The 26195-nt window shown below is 36.7% G+C and overlaps 12 non-coding genes across 12 annotated transcripts; all 12 read right to left on the reverse strand.

Annotated features, from left to right (window-relative positions):
• Positions 1–686: 686 nt before the first annotated feature.
• Positions 687–803, reverse strand: Trnal-caa (transfer RNA leucine (anticodon CAA)). The gene is made up of 2 exons: positions 766–803; positions 687–732 (listed from the first exon to the last, which is right to left on the reverse strand). It is a non-coding gene; the product is annotated as a tRNA-Leu (tRNA).
• A 724-nt stretch (positions 804–1527) lies between these two features.
• On the reverse strand, positions 1528–1644 carry Trnal-uaa (transfer RNA leucine (anticodon UAA)). Its single transcript has 2 exons — positions 1607–1644; positions 1528–1573 (listed from the first exon to the last, which is right to left on the reverse strand). It is a non-coding gene; the product is annotated as a tRNA-Leu (tRNA).
• A 278-nt stretch (positions 1645–1922) lies between these two features.
• Positions 1923–2039, reverse strand: Trnal-uaa (transfer RNA leucine (anticodon UAA)). The gene is made up of 2 exons: positions 2002–2039; positions 1923–1968 (listed from the first exon to the last, which is right to left on the reverse strand). It is a non-coding gene; the product is annotated as a tRNA-Leu (tRNA).
• A 961-nt stretch (positions 2040–3000) lies between these two features.
• On the reverse strand, positions 3001–3117 carry Trnal-caa (transfer RNA leucine (anticodon CAA)). The gene is made up of 2 exons: positions 3080–3117; positions 3001–3046 (listed from the first exon to the last, which is right to left on the reverse strand). It is a non-coding gene; the product is annotated as a tRNA-Leu (tRNA).
• A 13541-nt stretch (positions 3118–16658) lies between these two features.
• Positions 16659–16775, reverse strand: Trnal-uaa (transfer RNA leucine (anticodon UAA)). The gene is made up of 2 exons: positions 16738–16775; positions 16659–16704 (listed from the first exon to the last, which is right to left on the reverse strand). It is a non-coding gene; the product is annotated as a tRNA-Leu (tRNA).
• Positions 16776–17537: 762 nt separating this feature from the next.
• Positions 17538–17654, reverse strand: Trnal-caa (transfer RNA leucine (anticodon CAA)). The gene is made up of 2 exons: positions 17617–17654; positions 17538–17583 (listed from the first exon to the last, which is right to left on the reverse strand). It is a non-coding gene; the product is annotated as a tRNA-Leu (tRNA).
• Positions 17655–19350: 1696 nt separating this feature from the next.
• Trnal-caa (transfer RNA leucine (anticodon CAA)) lies at positions 19351–19468 on the reverse strand. The gene is made up of 2 exons: positions 19431–19468; positions 19351–19397 (listed from the first exon to the last, which is right to left on the reverse strand). It is a non-coding gene; the product is annotated as a tRNA-Leu (tRNA).
• A 1009-nt stretch (positions 19469–20477) lies between these two features.
• Positions 20478–20593, reverse strand: Trnal-caa (transfer RNA leucine (anticodon CAA)). The gene is made up of 2 exons: positions 20556–20593; positions 20478–20523 (listed from the first exon to the last, which is right to left on the reverse strand). It is a non-coding gene; the product is annotated as a tRNA-Leu (tRNA).
• Positions 20594–21119: 526 nt separating this feature from the next.
• On the reverse strand, positions 21120–21236 carry Trnal-caa (transfer RNA leucine (anticodon CAA)). The gene is made up of 2 exons: positions 21199–21236; positions 21120–21165 (listed from the first exon to the last, which is right to left on the reverse strand). It is a non-coding gene; the product is annotated as a tRNA-Leu (tRNA).
• Positions 21237–22640: 1404 nt separating this feature from the next.
• Positions 22641–22757, reverse strand: Trnal-uaa (transfer RNA leucine (anticodon UAA)). The gene is made up of 2 exons: positions 22720–22757; positions 22641–22686 (listed from the first exon to the last, which is right to left on the reverse strand). It is a non-coding gene; the product is annotated as a tRNA-Leu (tRNA).
• A 762-nt stretch (positions 22758–23519) lies between these two features.
• On the reverse strand, positions 23520–23636 carry Trnal-caa (transfer RNA leucine (anticodon CAA)). Its single transcript has 2 exons — positions 23599–23636; positions 23520–23565 (listed from the first exon to the last, which is right to left on the reverse strand). It is a non-coding gene; the product is annotated as a tRNA-Leu (tRNA).
• A 1696-nt stretch (positions 23637–25332) lies between these two features.
• Positions 25333–25450, reverse strand: Trnal-caa (transfer RNA leucine (anticodon CAA)). The gene is made up of 2 exons: positions 25413–25450; positions 25333–25379 (listed from the first exon to the last, which is right to left on the reverse strand). It is a non-coding gene; the product is annotated as a tRNA-Leu (tRNA).
• Between the last annotated feature and the right edge of the window lie 745 nt (positions 25451–26195).

A 26195-nucleotide genomic window follows, 5' to 3' on the forward strand; every position in this document is an offset into this window, starting at 1 on the left:
AAATTGTGTATTTTGCAAAACATTTTGTTAAAAATTGCTGACTGTCTTAGTACGATGAAATTGACTTACGTGTAGCGTAACACGAATGCAAATAATGTTGTCATAGCAAAATCTATTGTCAGGAGTGGAGTTTGAACCCATGCCCACATTTGTGGACCAAAACACTAGTACGATGCCAAGGTGGAAAGATTAACGCTTAAGTCTGGCACTTTGGACCACTTTGCTATCCTGAGACACTTATTCAGTATGCTGAAATTAATTTACACACAATGTAACACAAATGAAAATTGTCTGGTATTTCAAAATATATTTGTTTAAAACTGTTGAATGTTTGTCCGCAGAAATTGAATTACCCACAACATATTACGAATGCAAATTGTTTTTTAATAGCAAAATATATTGCATTTGGAGTGGGAGTTGAACATACAACCTCGTGTGTGGACTAGAACACTAGTACAATGCGAAGTTTGAAAGATTAACGCTCACATCTGGCACTTTGGGCCACTCGGCTATTCTGAGACACTTTTTCAGTATGCTGAACTTTAATTACACACAATGTAAAACAAATGGAAATTGTATGGTATTTCAAAATATATTTGTTTAAAACTGTTGAATGTTTGTCCGCTGGAATTGAATTACACACAACGTAACACGAATGCAATTTGTGAGGTAATAGCAAAGTTTGTTGTCAGGAGTGGGATTTGAACCCACGCCCACACATGCGGACCAGAACACTAATTCACTGCTACAGTGCAAGCATTAACACTTGAGTCTGGCGCCTTAGACCACTCGGCCATCCTGACATGCGTAATAAACTGCTGAAATTGAATTTAACTCTATGTAACATGAATGAAAGTTGTGTTATCATAGCAAAATGTATTGTTAGGAGTTGGGTTTGAACCCATTACACAAAGTGTAACACAAATACAAATTGTGTATTATTGCAAAACATTTTGTTAAAAATTGCTGACTGTCTTAGTATGATGAAATTGACTTACGTGTAGCGTAACACGAATGCAAATAATGTTGTCATAGCAAAATCTATTGTCAGGAGTGGAGTTTGAACCCATGCCCACATTTGTGGACCAAAACACTAGTACAATGCCAAGTTGGAAAGATTGACGCTTAAGTCTGGCACTTTGGACCACTTTGCTATCCTGAGACACTTATTCAGTATGCTGAAATTAATTTACACACAATGTAACACAAATGCAAACTGTGTGTTATTGCAAAATATGTTTGTTAAAAATTGTTGGCAGCTTAAGTACGATGAAATTGAATTACATGTAACGTAATACGAATACAAATTGTTTTGTAATAGCAAAACATATTGTCAGGAGTCGGATTTGAACCCACACGCACACATGTGGTCGTGAACACTAATCCACTACTACAGTGCAAGCATTAACGCTTGAGTCTGGCACCTTAGACCGATTGGCCATCCTGATATGCTTATTAAGCAGAGCTGAACTTAAATTTAACCCAATGTAAAATGAATGTCAGTTGTGTTATAATAGCAAAATATATTGTCAGGAGTGGGGTTTGAACCCACGCCCACATGTGTGGACCAGAACACTAGTACAATGCTATAGCGGCGGCATTAACACTTAAGTCTGGCGCCTTAGACCGCTCGGCCATCCTGACCTTCTGATTGTTAAAGTACGCTGAAATTGAATTACCCGCAACGTAATACGAATACAAATTGTTTTGTAATAGCAAAATATATTGTCAGGAGTGGGATTTGAACCCACACGCACACATGTGGTCCAGAACACTAATCCACTACTACAGTGCAAGCATTAACGCTTGAGTCTGGCACCTTAGACCGATTGGCCATCCTGATATGCTTATTAAGCAGAGCTGAACTTAAATTTAACCCAATGTAAAATGAATGTCAGTTGTGTTATAATAGCAAAATATATTGTCAGGAGTGGGGTTTGAACCCACGCCCACATGTGTGGACCAGAACACTAGTACAATGCTATAGCGGCAGCATTAACACTTAAGTCTGGCGCCTAAGAACACTCGGCCATCCTGACCTTCTGATTGTTAAAGTACGCTGAAATTGAATTACCCGCAACGTAATACGAATACAAATTGTTTTGTAATAGCAAAATATATTGTCAGGAGTCGGATTTGAACCCACACGCACACATGTGGTCGTGAACACTAATCCACTACTACAGTGCAAGCATTAACGCTTGAGTCTGGCGCCTTAGACCGATCGGCCATCCTGACCTTCTGACTGTTAAAGTACGCTGAAATTGAATTACCCGCAACGTAATACGAATACAAATTGTTTTGTAATAGCAAAATATATTGTCAGGAGTGGGGTTTGAACCCACACGCACACATGTGGTCCAGAACACTAATCCACTACTACAGTGCAAGCATTAACGCTTGAGTCTGGCACCTTAAACCGATCGACCATCCTGATATGCTTATTAAGCAGAGCTGAACTTAAATTTAACACAATGTAACACGAATGACAGTTGTGTTATATTAGCAAAATATATTGTCAGCAGTGGGTTTGAACCCACGCCCACATGTGTGAACCAGAACACTAGTACAATGCTATAGCGGCAGCATTAACACTTAAGTCTGGCGCCTAAGAACACTCGGCTATCCAAACCTGCCGTCTGTTTAAATGCGCTCAAATTGAATTTCCCGCAACATATTACGAATGCAAATTGTTTTTTAATAGCAAAATATATTGCATTTGGAGTGGGAGTTGAACATACAACCTCGTGTGTGGACTAGAACACTAGTACAATGCGAAGTTGGAAAGATTAACGCTCACATCTGGCACTTTGGGCCACTCGGCTATTCTGAGACACTTTTTCAGTATGCTGAACTTTAATTACACACAATGTAAAACAAATGGAAATTGTATGGTATTTCAAAATATATTTGTTTAAAACTGTTGAATGTTTGTCCGCTGGAATTGAATTACACGCAACGTAACACGAATGCAATTTGTGAGGTAATAGCAAAATTTGTTGTCAGGAGTGGGATTTGAACCCACGCCCACACATGTGGACCAGAACACTAATTCACTGCTACAGTGCAAGCATTAACACTTGAGTCTGGCGCCTTAGACCACTCGGCCATCCTGACATGCGTAATAAACTGCTGAAATTGAATTTAACTCTATGTAACATGAATGAAAATTGTGTTATGATAGCAAAATGTTTTGTTAGGAGTTGGGTTTGAACCCATTACACAAAGTGTAACACAAATACAAATTGTGTATTATTGCAAAACATTTTGTTAAAAGTTGCTGACTGTCTTAGTACGATGAAATTGATTTACGTGTAGCGTAACACGAATGCAAATAATGTTGTCATAGCAAAATATATTGTCAGGAGTGGAGTTTGAACCCATGCCCACATTTGTGGACCAAAACACTAGTACGATGCCAAGGTGGAAAGATTAACGCTTAAGTCTAGCATTTTGGACCACTTTGCTATCCTGAGACACTTATTCAGTATGCTGAAATTAATTTACACACAATGTAAAACAAATGGAAATTGTCTGGTATTTCAAAATATATTTGTTTAAAACTGTTGAATGTTTGTCCGCAGAAATTGAATTACACGCAACGTAACACGAATGCAATTTGTGAGGTAATAGCAAAATTTGTTGTCAGGAGTGGAATTTGAACCGACGCCCACACATGTGGACCAGAACACTAATTCACTGCTACAGTGCAAGCATTAACACTTGAGTCTGGGGCCTTAGACCACTCGGCCATCCTGACATGCGTAATAAACTGCTGAAATTGAATTTAACACTATGTAACATGAATGAAAGTTGTGTTATGATAGCAAAATGTATTGTTAGGAGTCGGGTTTGAACTCATTACACAAAGTGTAACACAAATACAAATTGTGTATTATTGCAAAACATTTTGTTAAAAATTGCTGACTGTCTTAGTACGATGAAATTGACTTACGTGTAGCGTAACACAAATGCAAATAATGTTGTCATAGCAAAATCTATTGTCAGGAGTGGAGTTTGAACCCATGCCCACATTTGTGGACCAAAACACTAGTACAATACCAAGTTGGAAAGATTAACGCTTAAGTCTGGCACTTTGGACCACTTTGCTATCCTGAGACACTTATTCAGTATGCTGAAATTAATTTACACACAATGTAACACAAATGCAAACTGTGTGTTAGTGCAAAATATGTTTGTTAACAATTGTTGGCAGCTTAAGTACGATGAAATTGAATTACATGTAACGTAACACGAATGCAAATTGTGTGGTCATAACAAAACATATTGTCAGGAGTGGGATTTGATCCCACGCCCACACATGTGGACCAGAACACTAATTCACTGCTACAGTGCAAGCATTAACGCTTGAGTCTGGCACCTTAGACCGATCAGCCATCCTGATATGCTTATTAAGCAGAGCTGAACTTAAATTTAACACAATGTAACACGAATGACAGTTGTGTTATATTAGCAAAATATATTGTCAGCAGTGGGGTTTGAACCCACGCCCACATGTGTGAACCAGAACACTAGTACAATGCTATAGCGGCAGCATTAACACTTAAGTCTGGCGCCTAAGAACACTCGGCTATCCAAACCTGCCGTCTGTTTAAGTGCGCTCAAATTGAATTTCCCGCAACATATTACGAATGCAAATTGTTTTTTAATAGCAAAATATATTGCATTTGGAGTGGGAGTTGAACATACAACCTCGTGTGTGGACTAGAACACTAGTACAATGCGAAGTTGGAAAGATTAACGCTCACATCTGGCACTTTGGGCCACTCGGCTATTCTGAGATACTTATTCAGTATGCTGAACTTTAATTACACACAATGTAACACAAATGGAGATTGTCTGGTATTTCAAAATATATTTGTTTAAAACTGTTGAATGTTTGTCCGCTGGAATTGAATTACACGCAACGTAACACGAATGCAATTTGTGAGGTAATAGCAAAATTTGTTGTCAGGAGTGGGATTTGAACAGACGCCCACACATGTGGACCAGAACACTAATTCACTGCTACAGTGCAAGCATTAACACTTGAGTCTGGCGCCTTAGACCACCCGGCCATCCTGACATGCGTAATAAACTGCTGAAAATGAAATTAACTCTATGTAACATGAATGAAAGTTGTGTTATGATAGCAAAATGTATTGTTAGGAGTTGGGTTTGAACCCATTACACAAAGTGTAACACAAATACAAATTGTGTATTATTGCAAAACATTTTGTTAAAAATTGCTGACTGTCTTAGTACGATGAAATTGACTTACGTGTAGCGTAACACGAATGCAAATAATGTTGTCATAGCAAAATCTATTGTCAGGAGTGGAGTTTGAACCCATGCCCACATTTGTGAGTAGTATAGTGAGAGCAGATCTACACACCTTTGCACTTAAAGTTGGATTTTGGGTACATTTTAGCCCGAGAACCTCGGAGAAAGGTGTTGTCTGATGGAAAGTTTGGGGGGGGTAGGTGTGTGAGTGTTGGGAGCTAAGGTTATGAAGTTTGAGAGGAATTGTGGGAAGGATGCGGTGCCGGTCTCGAGAGGAATCGCGGGAAGGATGGCGTGAAGAGGGGCGACGGTTTCGCGTTTCGATGCGACGGGTTTGGGGTTTCGGCGACGTCGGCGACGACGACGTCGACGAGTTGAGCGATCGAACGTCGAATGGTTGGGGTCGGGTTGGCGACCGGTGGGGTGAACGTTGTTATGTCGTTTCGGTTGAATGAACGCCTATGTTGGACGAGTTCGGGCGTGTCTATTCGTGGAATCGGTTAAGTCTCCCTTCGTTATAAAACTCTTTAAAGATGAGTAATTAAAAAGGGGAAAGTCGAATGAATTATTCATTATGAAAAATTTCTTTTGAGAAGACATGAAGAGTCTTTATAGAAAACTAGATGATATAATTCAAATTTCTCCAATACTATTTATTAGTTTTGAATTTTTTCCGGTCAACGGTGAATTTTTACGAAATTTAATTCAATTTGAACATAACCCCTCGGATTGTACTTATGGTATAGCTAGTTATGAAATTATTCAAAGGTTGGGAATTACTGAACGACTTGTTCAATGGGCTAATCCATCTTCACGGTCAGCGAGATATTGTGTAGGCAACTCAGCTCGTTCAAACTTTTGTGGATGGAGATCAATGCCTATTAAGTTTGTTTGTTATCATCCACAATTCGAAGAAAATAATGGTAGATTTACAGCTCCAATTAATTCTTCCACTACTCGATCCACCATCAGAACTACACATACATCCAGAATTCCTACCACCACCACAACTACACTCGCTAGTACAATTCCTACTACCACCACAACTACACTCGCTACCATCATTCTAGCAAGTGGAATCACAACTCTTCCATCATCTGAAAATCTTAAGGAAAATATAACTAATACCCCTCCAAGTAATAAAGAAAGAGGCTATGGAAATGAAAGTTTTTCTGTAGACAAATTACAGAATGTCGAAATTTTTTATCATAATCACATGCTGCTGCTAAAGTTGTAATCTAATTTTCATGCTTTCCTAAATTTTTATTCCACAATGAAAATGATATGTGAATATTGTATTGATTTTATTTTAATAATAGTATCTTAAAATATACAATAAAATATAAATTCTCCATCTTTGGAGATGAAGATTTTATTTCTAAAGGTTCTATTGATTTGCATATATATTCATTCAAAAAAAAAAAAAAATTTTTTTTATAAATACTAATTGTCAGTTTTCTGTGGAGATGAAGAGCTTGTCACTTCAGAATATTGTAATTCTTTCTTATCGAGAAAGAAGTATGTGCTGCTTGACTCGCTTTTCTCATCATCTTCTTTTTTTTTTGCATCATCACTGTTTAAATATATAAAACATTGAGGAATGAGAAAGGATGAAATAAATGGATAACTATATATCTTTGGTTTTAAAATTCTCAAAATCTACTTACCAAAATATACATTGAGCTAAGCCATCGTATACGTCTTGTCCACATGTGCAGGAAGGTAATCTGTCTATAGGATAATCCAATGGTAAATCCAATTGCAACTCCGTTTCACTATTTTGAGAGTTTGTTTCTTTCGAGATGTTTTTTTCATCACTTTCCTCACCATCTTCTTGATACCTGTTTAATTTTTTGAAAATCCATTGAAAATTGAGAAAAGATGATGTATATAAAATGAATAATTATATATTCATATAAAACTTTAGAATTTAAAATTTCAAAATGTACTTACCAATGTACACATTGTGCTAATCCATCATATACATGTCCACATGTACAGGAAAGTAGTCCGTGTGTACAATATTCCCATGGTGTAGCCCAAATTTGAACACAACTATCTGTACATTTCCCTTCTGACATTTTACCCTTCTCCGAATTCTGTTAGCTTATGAAGAGTGTTATGATAATAATGATTCGTTCTCGATTGCTTTATACAGTTGAGCATCTGTAAAACGCTTGAGTGAGTTTAATGAAAATTTATAAATAGATTACAAAACATTTCTCTATGCTTACAATTTCGCGAAAATGAATTTCGCGAAATTACACATATATATTATATAGTCAACTTTCGCGAAATTGGATTTCGCGAAAGTTGACTATATAATATATGATGTGAAATTTCGCGAAATTGAATTTCGCGAAAAGTGAATTTCGCGAAATTGGATTTCGCGAAATTTCACATCATATATATTATATAGTCAACTTTCGCGAAATTGAATTTCGCGAAAGTGAATTTCGCGATATTGGATTTCGCGAAATTTCACATCATATATATTATATAGTCAACTTTCGCGAAATTGAATTTCGCGAAAGTGAATTTCGCGAAATTGGATTTCGCGAAATTTCACATCATATATATTATATAGTCAACTTTCGCGAAATTCAATTTCGCGAAAGTGACTTTCGCGAAATTGGATTTCGCGAAATTTCACATCATATATATTATATAGTCAACTTTCGCGAAATTCAATTTCGCGAAAATCTGTTTGCTATTTTCGCCTCATTAATTCCTTTGGACACACCCATCATTCTTCAATTCACTATATAAGCATTGCATGATCTGATGGAATATTCTGCCTCATTAACCATCTCTTGATGCCTACTTATATTTGAGAATTTGGGTCGATCGAGCGTTGATACCATAAGGCTTGTATGCTTCAGCTAGAATTCTGTTAGTCGGCTACTCGCGATTAAGTTCGTTGAGTGTCGCTGTTTTCAGGGGCTGTTGTGTGGACAAGCGCCTTGGCATTCGACCTGATTGTTTTCCTAGGTTTACCTATGGAATTCTCCTGTTTGGTTTGGCTTAACCATTCCATAACAGTCTCTCGACCAGTAAATAGATGAATATGATGAACTAGTAAAGAGGCATACATGGATTAATATGTGGATTATTTTGAGGATAACTCCAACTCAGCGTGAGTATATCAATATATAAAACTTATATCAAAAAAGTAAATAACATTCGGTTGTATTTTTTACCAAGTTTATTTCGATATAAAGTATATATGTATATTCAATTGTAAAATATAGAAAAAAATTTTTATGTCAGTTCTTCTAGTAATTTAACAATTTGGGAAGTTCCTTGAATATGTACATTGTCAATACCTTCATTTTCTTCATTATTAAGACTTTTACTAATTTTTCCATTCCAATCATATCTATCTAGTATAGTTTTTCGAACTACATGATCTCGTGTATCTTTTTCAGAAATTTTTAGCATAACTGTTAGAAAATCTTCTATTGAACATCCTCTGCTCCAAAATATTGCAAAGAGAAGACAGTAATCTCCACATGTTGTTGAAAGAAAACCTTGGAGTAGAACATCATTCCATTTAATTAACTTTATTCCAGAAAGTTTTAAGATTTGAGCGACATCTGGATATGTTGAAGGATCTCGTCCTGTTGAATCGAAATAATTAATTTCGGATTTTGTTCGAATAACTCCTATCCAGTGTTCTCCTGGTTGATAAGAATAGTGTGTGTTAAAAATATATATTCCTTCATTCGATAAAAATTGTTCTATAAATTCATTTCTTGCACAGACAGCAAAAAAATGATTATTAGTCATGTGATCTTGGGAAAGAACATCGAAAATATTTGCTGTATTCATCCTTAGAATATGCTTCCACCACTGAGTCGAACGCTAAAGTCAGAAGCGATTTCCATCATTCCATCTTTTTGTATATATGTATTAAGATAGACATTTTCTGGTGTTGCAACCCGAAAACCGATATCGATTGTTAGTGAAACATGTCTCATTAAATGAAATCCTTCGGATGAGAGATCTCCTGTCAAATCGAAAGCGTATATTGCAAGTCCAGTTTCATATTCACTCAGTCCAATTCCACTTCCTTCAGAAGAAAGATCTTTTCCCATTGCATTTAGAAGTTGTACATATGGTCGAGTATACATTCTATTTACAAAATTTGGAGTATATCGTTTTCCAAAAGGTAGTCCATCAATTTGTAGTTCTACATGACTCACATCGTAATGACCAAATTTGAAAGGATTACGATTGTATGATCCATTTTCTCCATCGTGTGATGAAAGTGAAACAAGTATTAAATTTGGTCTAAGTGTGTTATCAGCAATTTTTATTTGAGTATGGGTTAATCCAGTATTCACATTATAAGATCTGGTGTATACCCGAGAAAGAGGATACTTTGCATTAACACCATTAAGTAGTTTTTCGTTATGTAAAAGCTGAATTGTTTGGTTGATTTTTAATTTTCGAAGATGAAGTACACATTTTGTCAACTTTACTTTTCCCCCTCCTCCAGGAGTAGCTGTTGCTGCCATCAAACAATAACTTGGTTTACTTCGGTCTAGTTCTAATTTACAATTCAATCCTGGAATGAGATATCTTTCCTGTTGAAAAATGCTAAGATGGAGTCGTCCAAAAAACTCAAATGTGTTTGAACCTCTAATAAGATTCTTTCTTGCTGTAGTCGCACTATTATCGAATTCCGCACCATCTTTTGCAAGATTATCATCTTGAAACCATCCTTCTGCTTTTAATTGGTATTGTTTTGCTTCTCTGCTATTATTGAGAAGGGTTTCTATGAACGATCTCATAGGATGATCACTTGAATGTTCAACAACAGATCCATTAATTTTGAATGTTGCTGTTTTGATTAGCGAATGAAAAAACGCATCCCCTGGTACAACATTTACATTAGCAGCAGTATTGTCTAAATTGGAACCATCGTCCTTGACTACTTTTCCTTCGATTTGCAAATATGAATTACTTAAATCGATATAGTGATCTACATCTCCAGGTATTTCAATTTCAATTGGCCCATATTCACTGAGACGTGACGGAGCTAATTCACTATAATATCCGTGCTCCACCGAACTATGTGTGCCTGGAACATCAAATATACCCAAACTTTCGTTTATCGTAAAAGGAGAACCCGATATTTTTAAACCTGTTGAACCAATCTCTCCAGAACTCATCTTTCACTATTGATGTATGTCAATGAAATGAACTAAAAAATATTGAGATAATAATATATAAAGCATTTTCAAATTTTAAAAAATATTTGGAGTGGCTTTTCTCCGTCGCTTTGCAGGTTTGCTACGGTTATTTAATTTTCTTTTCCCAGGTTTTCTAACTCTTGGAATTACTACTTCATCTGTTTCTTCTTCTTCTTCTTTTGGTCTCTCTACCATGTTATTAAGATAATTGGATGCAGCATCTAACCCTTTGTTCCCTAATGAGATAGCCGTTTTTTTTGCTAGAGGCGCAACAGCTTTTGCCAATTTTTTAAATATTCCTGATAGTCGTCCATTTCCCATCACTCTCTTTCCTTTATATGGTGTCAATCCGCCATTTCCTGATTGATTAGACGTGTAATATTGAATGTAAAAGTTTTTTGAGTCTTCTGGAGTATATGGAATTAATATGGAATTCATTGTTTCTTTCTGAAATGAACCGTTAGTATAACCTTCCCTCCATCAAATGGTACTTTTTCTCCATCATCACTTGTTATAAGGGTCTCTATCACATCAGTAGAAATTTTATCTACTTCAACGTAATGCGCTTGACTGAATTCTGTATAAACTCGAGAGAACTTCTTTCCACTTACTGGGACAACTCGTAGCAATCGTACATTTGCATCTCCAACGAGTCTGTTACTTACAATTGATGAATATACGTATAATGATGTAAATCCATAGTTGATATCCGGAGATGTGATGTTTCCGTGTTTTCCCACATTATAAGTTATCTTCGGATCTAATCCTAAGATATTTGCGAAATCTTGTGAAAACGAAACCTGAACACTCGAATCTCTTACATACAACATAGATTTGTTGGATATTTTGTCGTATTCGAATTCTATAGTTGGATGGAGATTGAAGGGTTTTAGAACATCATGAGTTCGTTGAATTACTTCATCTATATCTTCGTATCTTCCATTTCCAATTTTTATGTCGAAACGACGAAATCTCCCATTAAGTTCCGCTTTTGTGATGCTTATTATTCCTTCTACTACATTTGGCCAATTATTTAAAAACGATATATCTTTTAGAGCAACTTCCCATTATCCTTCTGTAAAATCTACATATCTGGCTAGTCTAACTGTAAAGTTTGAATTAGTATTTTTAGGAAAGTCACTAAAACTAGCATCAGAAGGAAGAGTTACGAACTCCGACATTTTCAATTCTTTCAATGAAGTTCAATTCCTTATCATCCTCTTTTATTTAACAAAATCTCTTTCATTGACCCAGCTATTGAATGAATCAGGATATCCCATCCATTTAACGAGTATTTCCTTTGTTCTTCCTCGTTTCCGAGATTTGAGAATTTTCTCAATTCGAAAAAATGCGGGTTTTTTTACTTTCTGTAGTTCATCTTCATAAAAAGTTCCATCAACCGGTTCGTTTGCTAAATCACGTAATTTATAGATAATCGGTCTTTCAAAATCAAGCACTTCTGTAATTTGAAAAACTTCAACTGTCCAATTTATTGTGAAACCTCTTTCGAAAACTGTTCTAGCTTTACTAATACGAACGTAATCATCAATATTGAATTTGGGAGTACTGTCAGAACTATATTCTCCATTTTCATAAATCCTATTCCAGATTCTTTCTTGATTTTCATAATTTACATCATTCGGTTTTATTCCTAATGTTGTGTGAATAGTATTGTTATATGCTTTTACCATTTGTGGTAAAACATCAATATATCTACGATCATCCGAATATGTCATGAATCTATACATCTTCACCCGTAATGTTTTGTTGAATCGTTCTATGATGGAAGCTTTAATTGTCTCATTCTCAGATGTAAACCATTTTACTTTATTTTCTTTCAAAACTTTTTTGACATCTCGATTATTAAACTCTTTTCCTTTGTCTGTTTGAAAAACTCTATAATTAGTTCCATCCAATACTTTTTTTAAGGCTTTTGCTACCAATATACCTGATTTGTTAACAAGAGGCTCTACCCATGCTTTTCTTGAAAAAACATCAATCATTGTAAGTAAAAATGTAATTCCATCATTTTCAGCTCGATGAGATCTAACATCCATTAAATCAGCCTGTAATTGTTCACCAACTCCTGCAACAATTGTAGGTCTTCTTCTAAATTTCGTTTTTATTTGTTTGTGTAACGTATAAGCATCTTCACCACTTAACCAATCTCTAACTTCTTGTTCGCTTTCTTTTCTCCGAAGTGCTTCATTCAGTTTTCGTGCTCCACCTAATGAAGATGGTAGATCCGGGGTATAATAGAATTCATTTAGTAAGTCGTCCATTTTCCTCTTGTTCCTACATAAGGTTTTCGTGAAGACGATCTATTCGAATTGGATTTTGATTTATTTGATAAATTCGAGTTCGACTCCTTGATAATTTTTTCAAATAAGTTATATTGTTTCTCAAATGAACTTGGAGAAAAGGGAGAAGATACAATTGAACTATCTTTAACTCGAATCTTTCTTTCAAGAAGATTTCGTAAGTTCTCAGGTTTAATCTCTCCTGTAGATCCTGTTATTTTCCCGGTTAAAGAATCATAATTTCCAGACTTTTTCAATTTTTCCAGAAGATTTTTCGCTTTAGTTCGATCCTGAATCGAACCGAAGTCTTCAACTATTGAAAAAATGGAATAAGATCTAGAAGAATTTGACGATGGTTCTTCTTCGTTTAACTTCGGTGGTAATAATGTGTCTTCTTTTTTTGGCGATTCTTTTAAAACTTTAGAGTCTTGAGACGAATTATCTTCGGGTAATTCAGGTGTATCTTTCTTTAGAGTTTCTTTTGAATTTTGTGGAGCTGAAGGTGTTTGTGACATCATTGAAATCGGATTTCGAATAGTCGGAGACTGTTGAATTGGATAACTCCGAATTGAATTCATTTCATCTAAAAATTTTTGAAGTTCAGCTGCATACAAATTAACTTTGTTATAGTCTGAAATAGTGTTATCGTTATTAATTTGACGCATCCTATCTCTGGTCTTCTTAACCTTACTTACTCTTGGATTTTCTAATGGATTAAAACGAAGTGACGAACTATAGCCATCATTGATAATTTTTGAATCCTGTTGACTTTTAAATTGGTTCCTTTTGTACTCGTCTTCAGAAACCAAAAAAAAATTTTTTGTATACTTAGGAAAGCTCATCTTCCTGCTGAATGATTAATACAAGTTGAGGGATGGCTTTATAATCCGTTTCAATAATCCTTTTCCGTTTTGCAAAATCTTTCGTTTATATTTAAGAGGTTTGTTTTCATCGATAATATTCATCAACTCCTTTTTATGTTGACTCAGAGAATGGTATTGATTTTTCGTTAAAGGTACATTCCCATATATAATATTTTTAACAATTTCAAGTAATGTTCTAATTACTTCTTCTTTCATATGAGGTAAAGCAGAACTTGCAAGTTCATCGGTAAGACTGTTCAGTATTTGCAGAATTACTCTGTTTTTTTTCATTCTCTTAGAAAGTGGAGAATTATCCATGATAACTTAATTATTTTCTTCTTCGTGTTTTAAACAATCCTCCGAGCAATGGTTCAACTAATCCTGGGAGTATAGCACCCGCGATCGGACCTAGTAAAGCCGATAAAAACCCTCCTTTTTGCAAAAGTTGTTTCTTTTCCAAATTCGATGTTCTAGGACTAATCAGTCGAGCGATGTTTTTACTTTGTCGACTCAAAGCTTTATACTGAGCATCAGTTAGTCGTTCTTTTCTTTTAATGAGTAATTTCACACAATCAATAATTGCTAAAATTAAATCCGTTTTAGCATTTTTAATAATCGATTGTTGAGAAGAAATAGAATCTCCAACTAGAGATAATAAAGTTAGTAAATTTCGTTGAATTCTTTTTGTTTCAGCCATATCTATGTGATAATTTTAGTGATGTTATAGTAATCACTCAGAGGAAGATACAGAAGTAGTATGGTGAATATTTAAAGAGAACTTGGAATATATACTTGTTTTATTTAATTATGGAATACAAATCAAAATCGTTTGCTTAATTAGGCTTATAAATAATCATAGGCGTAGAGTCAACAGGAGGGAAATTTCCCATAATTCTCATTGTATCATCGGTTTCTTGTCGGAGGTCCAGTCTCATGAAGGAATATGGTGAAGATGTTGCATCTCGGTAGGATTCCTGAAAATATTTAACTTGTCCAGGAAAAACTTGTTTTCCTAAAAATGTGATTGATGTAGAATCCCTGGGGTTTTTTCCTATAAAAAAATAGTGACTATTCAGCGAAATTGTTCTAAGTTTACCAAAGAATAAGTTTTGTGTAATAGTAAAAATACTAATATTTAGATGGTGACTTTCTCGAGTATACAAATTGTTAGCCATCTTGATATTTGATGATAATTCCTCCATTAGATCATCAATGATCATCCATCTATTTTCTCCATCTTTGGGAAAAGTACTCGGATCTTTCAATCCTTCATGAAATTCCACTCCTTTCATATCCTCAAAAGCTTCCTGCCATATTCCATAGCAATATATAATTTCGATTGGAGGAGGAGTAGATATTAATTGAGATTGTTCAATCAACCGTTTAACGAGTTGAGTTTTTCCTGATCCTGTTGGTCCTGTTATCATAGATGTGAAAGGAGAATGTAACCTCACATCAATTGATTGTAGTCCGTCTTTCTCCATGTTTTGATAATTACTAACATTTGAAGTTTTCATTTAAACTAATTATAATGATGAAGAGATGTTTCAAAAATCATACTTTCATTATTCACAAGATTTTGAAAAAATACTTCTTCATAGTTCACAGTAGCATTCATCTTTTCTCCTGTAATCCGAATAAAAAAATATTCAATCAAAGATGAAGCTACAGTTAATGCAAGTAATATTAAAACCACTCCAAAAAATTGAAGCAAACTTTGTCGAAGCGGTTTTGATGTAGATTTAGTGATGTTATCAAAATGATTATGTAATAATACAGCCTCTTCAACTAATCCATCTGTTTCATCTTTTTCTTCTTCACAAGAATTGTAAACTTTAGAATTATCCTTATGAATAGTTTCCATAATTTTATATTCCTTCTAGTTGAACTTCTCAATGATATAATGTTCATATATATAAAACTCTTAACTTATAAATAGTGAATGGACAGTTAATCGATTCCACGAATAGACACGCCCGAACTCGTCCAACATCAGCGTTCATTCAACCGAAACGACATAACAACGTTCACCCCACCGGTCGCCAACCCGACCCCAACCATTCGACGTTCGATCGCTCAACTCGTCGACGTCGTCGTCGCCGACGTCGACGAAACCCCAAACCCGTCGCATCGAAACGCGAAACCGTCGCCCCTCTTCACGTCATCCTTCCCGCGATTCCTCTCGAGACCGGCACCGCATCCTTCCCACAATTCCTCTCAAACTTCATAACCATAGCTCCCAACACTCACACACCTACCCCCCCCAAACTTTCCATCAGACAACACCATTCTCCGAGGTTCTCGGGCTAAAATGTACCCAAAATCCAACTTTAAGTGCAAAGGTGTGTAGATCTGCACTCACTATACTACTTTTGTGGACCAAAACGCTAGTACAATGCCAAGTTGGAAAGATTAACGCTTAAGTCTGGCACTTTGGACCACTTTGCTATCCTGAGACACTTATTCAGTATGCTGAAATTAATTTACACACAATGTAACACAAATGCAAACTGTGTGTTATTGCAAAATATGTTTGTTAAAAATTGTTGGCAGCTTAAGTACGATGAAATTGAATTACATGTAACGTAACACGAATGCAAATTGTGTGGTCATAACAAAACATATTGTCAGGAGTGGGATTTGATCCCACGCCCACACATGTGGACCAGAACACTAATTCACTGCTACAGTGCAAGCATTAACACTTAAGTCTGGCGCCTTAAACCGCTCGACCATCCTGATACGCTAACTGTTAAAGTACGCTGAAATTGAATTACCCGCCACGTAATACGAATTGTTTTGTAATAGCAAAATATATTGTCAGGAGTGGGATTTGAACCCACACGCACACATGTGGTCGTGAACACTAATCCACTACTACAGTGCAAGCATTAACGCTTGAGTCTGGCACCTTAGACCGATCGGCCATCCTGATATGCTTATTAAGCAGAGCTGAACTTAAATTTAACCCAATGTAAAATGAATGTCAGTTGTGTTATAATAGCAAAATATATTGTCAGGAGTGGGGTTTGAACCCACGCCCACATGTGTGGACCAGAACACTAGTACAATGCTATAGCGGCAGCATTAACACTTAAGTCTGGCGCCTTAGACCGCTCGGCCATCCTGACCTTCTGACTGTTAAAGTACGCTGAAATTGAATTACCCGCAACGTAATACGAATACAAATTGTTTTGTAATAGCAAATTATATTGTCAGGAGTGGAGTTTGAACCCACACGCACACATGTGGTCCAGAACACTAATCCACTACTACAGTGCAAACATTAACGCTTGAGTCTGGCACCTTAGACCGATCGGCCATCCTGATATGCTTATTAAGCAGAGCTGAACTTAAATTTAACACAATGTAACACGAATGACAGTTGTGTTATATTAGCAAAATATATTGTCAGCAGTGGGTTTGAACCCACGCCCACATGTGTGAACCAGAACACTAGTACAATGCTATAGCGGCAGCATTAACACTTAAGTCTGGCGCCTAAGAACACTCGGCTATCCAAACCTGCCGTCTGTTTAAGTGCGCTCAAATTGAATTTCCCGCAACATATTACGAATGCAAATTGTTTTTTAATAGCAAAATATATTGCATTTGGAGTGAGAGTTGAACATACAACCTCGTGTGTGGACTAGAACACTAGTACAATGCGAAGTTGGAAAGATTAACGCTCACATCTGGCACTTTGGGCCACTCGGCTATTCTGAGACACTTTTTCAGTATGCTGAACTTTAATTACACACAATGTAAAACAAATGGAAATTGTATGGTATTTCAAAATATATTTGTTTAAAACTGTTGAATGTTTGTCCGCTGGAATTGAATTATACGCAACGTAACACGAATGCAATTTGTGAGGTAATAGCAAAATTTGTTGTCAGGAGTGGGATTTGAACCCACGCCCACACATGTGGACCAGAACACTAATTCACTGCTACAGTGCAAGCATTAACACTTGAGTCTGGCGCCTTAGACCACTCGGCCATCCTGACATGCGTAATAAACTGCTGAAATTGAATTTAACTCTATGTAACATGAATGAAAGTTGTGTTATGATAGCAAAATGTATTGTTAGGAGTTGGGTTTCAACCCATTACACAAAGTGTAACACAAATACAAATTGTGTATTATTGCAAAACATTTTGTTAAAAATTGCCGACTGTCTTAGTACGATGAAATTGACTTACGTGTAGCGTAACACGAATGCAAATAATGTTGTCATAGCAAAATCTATTGTCAGGAGTGGAGTTTGAACCCATGCCCACAATTGTGGACCAAAACACTAGTACAATTCCAAGTTGGAAAGATTGACGCTTAAGTCTGGCACTTTGGACCACTTTGCTATCCTGAGACACTTATTCAGTATGCTGAAATTAATTTACACACAATGTAACACAAATGCAAACTGTGTGTTATTGCAAAATATGTTTGTTAAAAATTGTTGGCAGCTTAAGTACGATGAAATTGAATTACATGTAACGTAACACGAATGCAAATTGTGTGGTCATAACAAAACATATTGTCAGGAGTGGGATTTGAACCCACGCCTGCAAATATGGACCAAAACACAATCAGACATCTACAGTGGACGCATTAACACTTGAGTCTGGCGCCTTAAACCGCTCGACCATTCTGACACGCTTATTAAGCAGAGCTTAACTTAAATTTAACACAATGTAACACGAATGACAGTTGTGTTATATTAGCAAAATATATTGTCAGCAGTGGGGTTTGAACCCACGCCCACATGTGTGAACCAGAACACTAGTACAATGCTATAGCGGCAGCATTAACACTTAAGTCTGGCGCCTAAGACCACTCGGCTATCCAAACCTACCGTCTGTTTAAGTGCGCTGAAATTGAATTTCCCGCAACATATTACGAATACAAATTGTTTTGTAATAGCAAAATATATTTGTAAAAAATTGTTGGCTGCTTTAGTACGATGAAATTGAATTACATGTAACGTAACACGAATGCAAATTGTGTGGCCATAACAAAACATATTGTCAGGAGTGGGATTTGAACCCACACCTGCAAATGTGGACCAAAACACAAACAGACATCTACAGTGGACGCATTAACACTTGAGTCTGGCACCTTCAACCGCTCGACCATTCTGACACGCTTATTAAGCAGAGCTTAACTTAAATTTAACGCAATGTAACAGGAATGACAGTTGTGTTATATTAGCAAAATATATTGTCAGCAGTGGGGTTTGAACCCACGCCCACATGTGTAAACCAGAACATTAGTACAATGCTATAGCGGCAGCATTAACACTTAAATCTGGCGCCTAAGACCACTCGGCTATCCAAACCTGCCGTCTGTTTAAGTGCGCTGAAATTGAATTTCCCGCAACATATTACGAATTCAAATTGTTTTGTAATAGCAAATTATATTGCATTTGGAGTGGGAGTTGAACATACACCGTCGTGTGTGGACTAGAACACTAGTACAATGCGAAGTTGGAAAGATTAACGCTCACATCTGGCACTTTGGGCCAGTCGGCTATTCTGAGACACTTTTTCAGTATGCTGAACTTTAATTACACACAATGTAACACAAATGGAAATTGTCTGGTATTTTAAAATATATTTGTTTAAAACTGTTGAATGTTTGTCCGCAGAAATTGAACTACACGCAACGTAACACGAATGCAATTTGTGAGGTAATAGCAAAATATGTTGTCAGGAGTGGGATTTGAACCCAACACCCACACATGTGGTCAAGAACACTAATTCACTGCTACAATGCAAGCATTAACACTTGAGTCTGGCGCCTTAGACCACTCGGCCATCCTGACATGCGTAATAAACTGCTGAAATTGAATTTAACACTATGTAACATGAATGAAAGTTGTGTTATGATAGCAAAATGTATTGTTAGGAGTTGGGTTTGAACCCATTACACAAAGTGTAACACAAATACAAATTGTGTATTATTGCAAAACATTTTGTTAAAAATTGCTGACTGTCTTAGTACGATGAAATTGACTTACGTGTAGCGTAACACGAATGCAAATAATGTTGTCATAGCAAAATCTATTGTCAGGAGTGGAGTTTGAACCCATGCCCACATTTGTGGACCAAAACACTAGTACAATGCCAAGTTGGAAAGATTGACGCTTAAGTCTGGCACTTTGGACCACTTTGCTATCCTGAGACACTTATTCAGTATGCTGAAATTAATTTACACACAATGTAACACAAATGCAAACTGTGTGTTATTGCAAAATATGTTTGTTAAAAATTGTTGGCAGCTTAAGTACGATGAAATTGAATTACATGTAACGTAACACGAATGCAAATTGTGTGGTCATAACAAAACATATTATCAGGAGTGGGATTTGAACCCACACCTACACATGTGGGCCAGAACACTAATCCAATGCTACAGTGCAAGCATTAACACTTGAGTCTGGCGCCTTAGACCACTCCACCATCCTGACATGCGTAATAAACTGCTGAAATTGAATTTAACACTATGTAACATGAATGAAAGTTGTGTTATAATAGCAAAATATATTGTCAGGAGTGGGGTTTGAACCCATGCCCACATGTGTGGACCAGAACACTAGTACGATGCCAAGGTGGAAAGATTAACGCTTAAGTCTGGCACTTTGGACCACTTTGCTATCCTGAGACACTTATTCAGTGTGCTGAAATTAATTTACACACAATGTAACACAAATGGAAATTGTCTGGTATTTTAAAATATATTTGTTTAAAACTGTTGAAATTGAACTACACGCAGAAATTGAACTACACGCAACGTAACACGAATGCAATTTGTGAGGTAATAGCAAAATATGTTGTCAGGAGTGGGATTTGAACCCAACACCCACACATGTGTCAAGAACACTAATTCACTGCTACAATGCAAGCATTACACTTGAGTCTGGCGCCTTAGACCACTCGGCCATCCCGACATGCGTAATAAACTGCTGAAATTGAATTTAACACTATGTAACATGAATGAAAGTTGTGTTATGATAGCAAAATGTATTGTTAGGAGTTGGGTTTCAACCCATTACACAAAGTGTAACACAAATACAAATTGTGTATTATTGCAAAACATTTTGTTAAAAATTGCTGACTGTCTTAGTACGATGAAATTGACTTACGTGTAGCGTAACACGAATGCAAATAATGTTGTCATAGCAAAATCTATTGTCAGGAGTGGAGTTTGAACCCATGCCCACATTTGTGGACCAAAACACTAGTACGATGCCAAGGTGGAAAGATTAACGCTTAAGTCTGGCACTTTGGACCACTTTGCTATCCTGAGACACTTATTCAGTGTGCTGAAATTAATTTACACACAATGTAACACAAATGGAAATTGTCTGGTATTTTAAAATATATTTGTTTAAAACTGTTGAATGTTTGTCCGCAGAAATTGAATTACACGCAACGTAACACGAATGCAATTTGTGAGGTAATAGTAAAATTTGTTGTCAGGAGTGGGATTTGAACCCACGCCCACACATGTGGACCAGAACACTAATTCACTGCTACAGTGCAAGCATTAACACTTGAGTCTGGCGCCTTAGACCACTCGGCCATCCTGACATGCGTAATAAACTGCTGAAATTGAATTTAACTCTATGTAACATGAATGAAAGTTGTGTTATGATAGCAAAATGTATTGTTAGGAGTTGGGTTTGAACCCATTACACAAAGTGTAACACAAATACAAATTGTGTATTATTGCAAAACATTTTGTTAAAAATTGCTGACTGTCTTAGTACGATGAAATTGACTTACGTGTAGCGTAACACGAATGCAAATAATGTTGTCATAGCAAAATCTATTGTCAGGAGTGGAGTTTGAACCCATGCCCACATTTGTGGACCAAAACAGTAGTACAATACCAAGTTGGAAAGATTGACGCTTAAGTCTGGCACTTTGGATCACTTTGCTATCCTGAGACACTTATTCAGTATGCTGAAATTAATTTACACACAATGTAACACAAATGCAAACTGTGTGTTATTGCAAAATATGTTTGTTAAAAATTGTTGGCAGCTTAAGTACGATGAAATTGAATTACATGTAACGTAACACGAATGCAAATTGTGTGGTCATAACAAAACATATTGTCAGGAGTGGGATTTGAACCCACGCCTGCAAATATGGACCAAAACACAAACAGACATCTACAGTGGACGCATTAACACTTGAGTCTGGCGCCTTAAACCGCTCGACCATTCTGACACGCTTATTAAGCAGAGCTGAACTTAAATTTAACACAATGTAACACGAATGACAGTTGTGTTATAATAGCAAAATATATTGTCAGGAGTGGAGTTTGAACCCATGCCCACATTTGTGGACCAAAACAGTAGTACAATTCCAAGTTGGAAAGATTGACGCTTAAGTCTGGCACTTTGGACCACTTTGCTATCCTGAGACACTTATTCAGTATGCTGAAATTAATTTACACACAATGTAACACAAATGCAAACTGTGTGTTATTGCAAAATATGTTTGTTAAAAATTGTTGGCAGCTTAAGTACGATGAAATTGAATTACATGTAACGTAACACGAATGCAAATTGTGTGGTCATAACAAAACATATTGTCAGGAGTGGGATTTGATACACGCCCACACATGTGGACCAGAACACTAATTCACCGCTACAGTGCAAGCATTAACACTTAAGTCTGGCGCCTTAAACCGCTCGACCATCCTGACACGCTAACTGTTAAAGTACGCTGAAATTGAATTACCCGCAACGTAATACGAATACAAATTGTTTTGTAATAGCAAAATATATTATCAGGAGTGGGATTTGAACCCACACGCACATATGTGGTCGTGAACACTAATCCACTACTACAGTGCAAGCATTAACGCTTGAGTCTGGCACCTTAAACCGCTCGGCCATCCTGATATGCTTATTAAGCAGAGCTGAACTTAAATTTAACCCAATGTAACACGAATGACAGTTGTGTTATAATAGCAAAATATATTGTCAGGAGTGGGGTTTGAACCCACGCCCACATGTGTGGACCAGAACACTAGTACAATGCTATAGCGGCAGCATTAACACTTATGTCTGGCGCCTTAGCCCGCTCGGCCATCCTGACACGCTAACTGTTAAAGTACGCTGAAGTTGAATTACCCGCAACGTAATACGAATATAAATTGTTTTGTAATAGCAAAATATATTGTCAGGAGTGGGGTTTGAACCCACACGCACACATGTGGTCCAGAACACTAATCTACTACTACAGTGCAAGCATTAACGCTTGAGTCTGGCACCTTAGACCGATCGGCCATCCTGATATGCTTATTACGCAGAGCTGAACTTAAATTTAACACAATGTAACACGAATGATAGTTGTGTTATATTAGCAAAATATATTGTCAGCAGTGGGTTTGAACCCACGCCCACATGTGTGAACCAGAACACTAGTACAATGCTATAGCGGCAGCATTAACACTTAAGTCTGGCGCCTAAGAACACTCGGCTATCCAAACCTGCCGTCTGTTTAAATGCGCTCAAATTGAATTTCCCGCAACATATTACGAATGCAAATTGTTTTTTAATAGCAAAATATATTGCATTTAGAGTGGGAGTTGAACATACAACCTCGTGTGTGGACTAGAACACTAGTACAATGCGAAGTTGGAAAGATTAACGCTCACATCTGGCACTTTGGGCCACTCGGCTATTCTGAGACACTTTTTCAGTATGCTGAACTTTAATTACACACAATGTAAAACAAATGGAAATTGTATGGTATTTCAAAATATATTTGTTTAAAACTGTTGAATGTTTGTCCGCTGGAATTGAATTATACACAACGTAACACGAATGCAATTTGTGAGGTAATAGCAAAATTTGTTGTCAGGAGTGGGATTTGAACCCACGCCCACACATGTGGACCAGAACACTAATTCACTGCTACAGTGCAAGCATTAACACTTGAGTCTGGCGCCTTAGACCACTCGGCCATCCTGACATGCGTAATAAACTGCTGAAATTGAATTTAACTCTATGTAACATGAATGAAAGTTGTGTTATGATAGCAAAATGTATTGTTAGGAGTTGGGTTTCAACCCATTACACAAAGTGTAACACAAATACAAATTGTGTATTATTGCAAAACATTTTGTTAAAAATTGCCGACTGTCTTAGTACGATGAAATTGACTTACGTGTAGCGTAACACGAATGCAAATAATGTTGTCATAGCAAAATCTATTGTCAGGAGTGGAGTTTGAACCCATGCCCACATTTGTGGACCAAAACACTAGTACAATTCCAAGTTGGAAAGATTGACGCTTAAGTCTGGCACTTTGGACCACTTTGCTATCCTGAGACACTTATTCAGTATGCTGAAATTAATTTACACACAATGTAACACAAATGCAAACTGTGTGTTATTGCAAAATATGTTTGTTAAAAATTGTTGGCAGCTTAAGTACGATGAAATTGAATTACATGTAACGTAACACGAATGCAAATTGTGTGGTCATAACAAAACATATTGTCAGGAGTGGGATTTGAACCCACGCCTGCAAATATGGACCAAAACACAATCAGACATCTACAGTGGACGCATTAACACTTGAGTCTGGCGCCTTAAACCGCTCGATCATTCTGACACGCTTATTAAGCAGAGCTTAACTTAAATTTAACACAATGTAACACGAATGACAGTTGTGTTATATTAGCAAAATATATTGTCAGCAGTGGGGTTTGAACCCACGCCCACATGTGTGAACCAGAACACTAGTACAATGCTATAGCGGCAGCATTAACACTTAAGTCTGGCGCCTAAGACCACTCGGCTATCCAAACCTACCGTCTGTTTAAGTGCGCTGAAATTGAATTTCCCGCAACATATTACGAATACAAATTGTTTTGTAATAGCAAAATATATTTGTAAAAAATTGTTGGCTGCTTTAGTACGATGAAATTGAATTACATGTAACGTAACACGAATGCAAATTGTGTGGCCATAACAAAACATATTGTCAGGAGTGGGATTTGAACCCACACCTGCAAATGTGGACCAAAACACAAACAGACATCTACAGTGGACGCATTAACACTTGAGTCTGGCACCTTAAACCGCTCGACCATTCTGACACGCTTATTAAGCAGAGCTTAACTTAAATTTAACGCAATGTAACAGGAATGACAGTTGTGTTATATTAGCAAAATATATTGTCAGCAGTGGGGTTTGAACCCACGCCCACATGTGTAAACCAGAACATTAGTACAATGCTATAGCGGCAGCATTAACACTTAAATCTGGCGCCTAAGACCACTCGGCTATCCAAACCTGCCGTCTGTTTAAGTGCGCTCAAATTGAATTTCCCGCAACATATTACGAATTCAAATTGTTTTGTAATAGCAAAATATATTGCATTTGGAGTGAGAGTTGAACATACACCGTCGTGTGTGGACTAGAACACTAGTACAATGCGAAGTTGGAAAGATTAACGCTCACATCTGGCACTTTGGGCCAGTCGGCTATTCTGAGACACTTTTTCAGTATGCTGAACTTTAATTACACACAATGTAACACAAATGGAAATTGTCTGGTATTTTAAAATATATTTGTTTAAAACTGTTGAATGTTTGTCCGCAGAAATTGAACTACACGCAACGTAACACGAATGCAATTTGTGAGGTAATAGCAAAATATGCTGTCAGGAGTGGGATTTGAACCCAACACCCACACATGTGGTCAAGAACACTAATTCACTGCTACAATGCAAGCATTAACACTTGAGTCTGGCGCCTTAGACCACTCGGCCATCCTGACATGCGTAATAAACTGCTGAAATTGAATTTAACACTATGTAACATGAATGAAAGTTGTGTTATGATAGCAAAATGTATTGTTAGGAGTTGGGTTTGAACCCATTACACAAAGTGTAACACAAATACAAATTGTGTATTATTGCAAAACATTTTGTTAAAAATTGCTGACTGTCTTAGTACGATGAAATTGACTTACGTGTAGCGTAACACGAATGCAAATAATGTTGTCATAGCAAAATCTATTGTCAGGAGTGGAGTTTGAACCCATGCCCACATTTGTGGACCAAAACACTAGTACAATGCCAAGTTGGAAAGATTGACGCTTAAGTCTGGCACTTTGGACCACTTTGCTATCCTGAGACACTTATTCAGTATGCTGAAATTAATTTACACACAATGTAACACAAATGCAAACTGTGTGTTATTGCAAAATATGTTTGTTAAAAATTGTTGGCAGCTTAAGTACGATGAAATTGAATTACATGTAACGTAACACGAATGCAAATTGTGTGGTCATAACAAAACATATTATCAGGAGTGGGATTTGAACCCACGCCTACACATGTGGGCCAGAACACTAATCCAATGCTACAGTGCAAGCATTAACACTTGAGTCTGGCGCCTTAGACCACTCCACCATCCTGACATGCGTAATAAACTGCTGAAATTGAATTTAACACTATGTAACATGAATGAAAGTTGTGTTATAATAGCAAAATATATTGTCAGGAGTGGGGTTTGAACCC

The sequence above is a fragment of the Watersipora subatra genome, chromosome 8, assembly GCF_963576615.1.
Source record: "Watersipora subatra chromosome 8, tzWatSuba1.1, whole genome shotgun sequence".
Taxonomy (NCBI): domain Eukaryota; kingdom Metazoa; phylum Bryozoa; class Gymnolaemata; order Cheilostomatida; family Watersiporidae; genus Watersipora; species Watersipora subatra.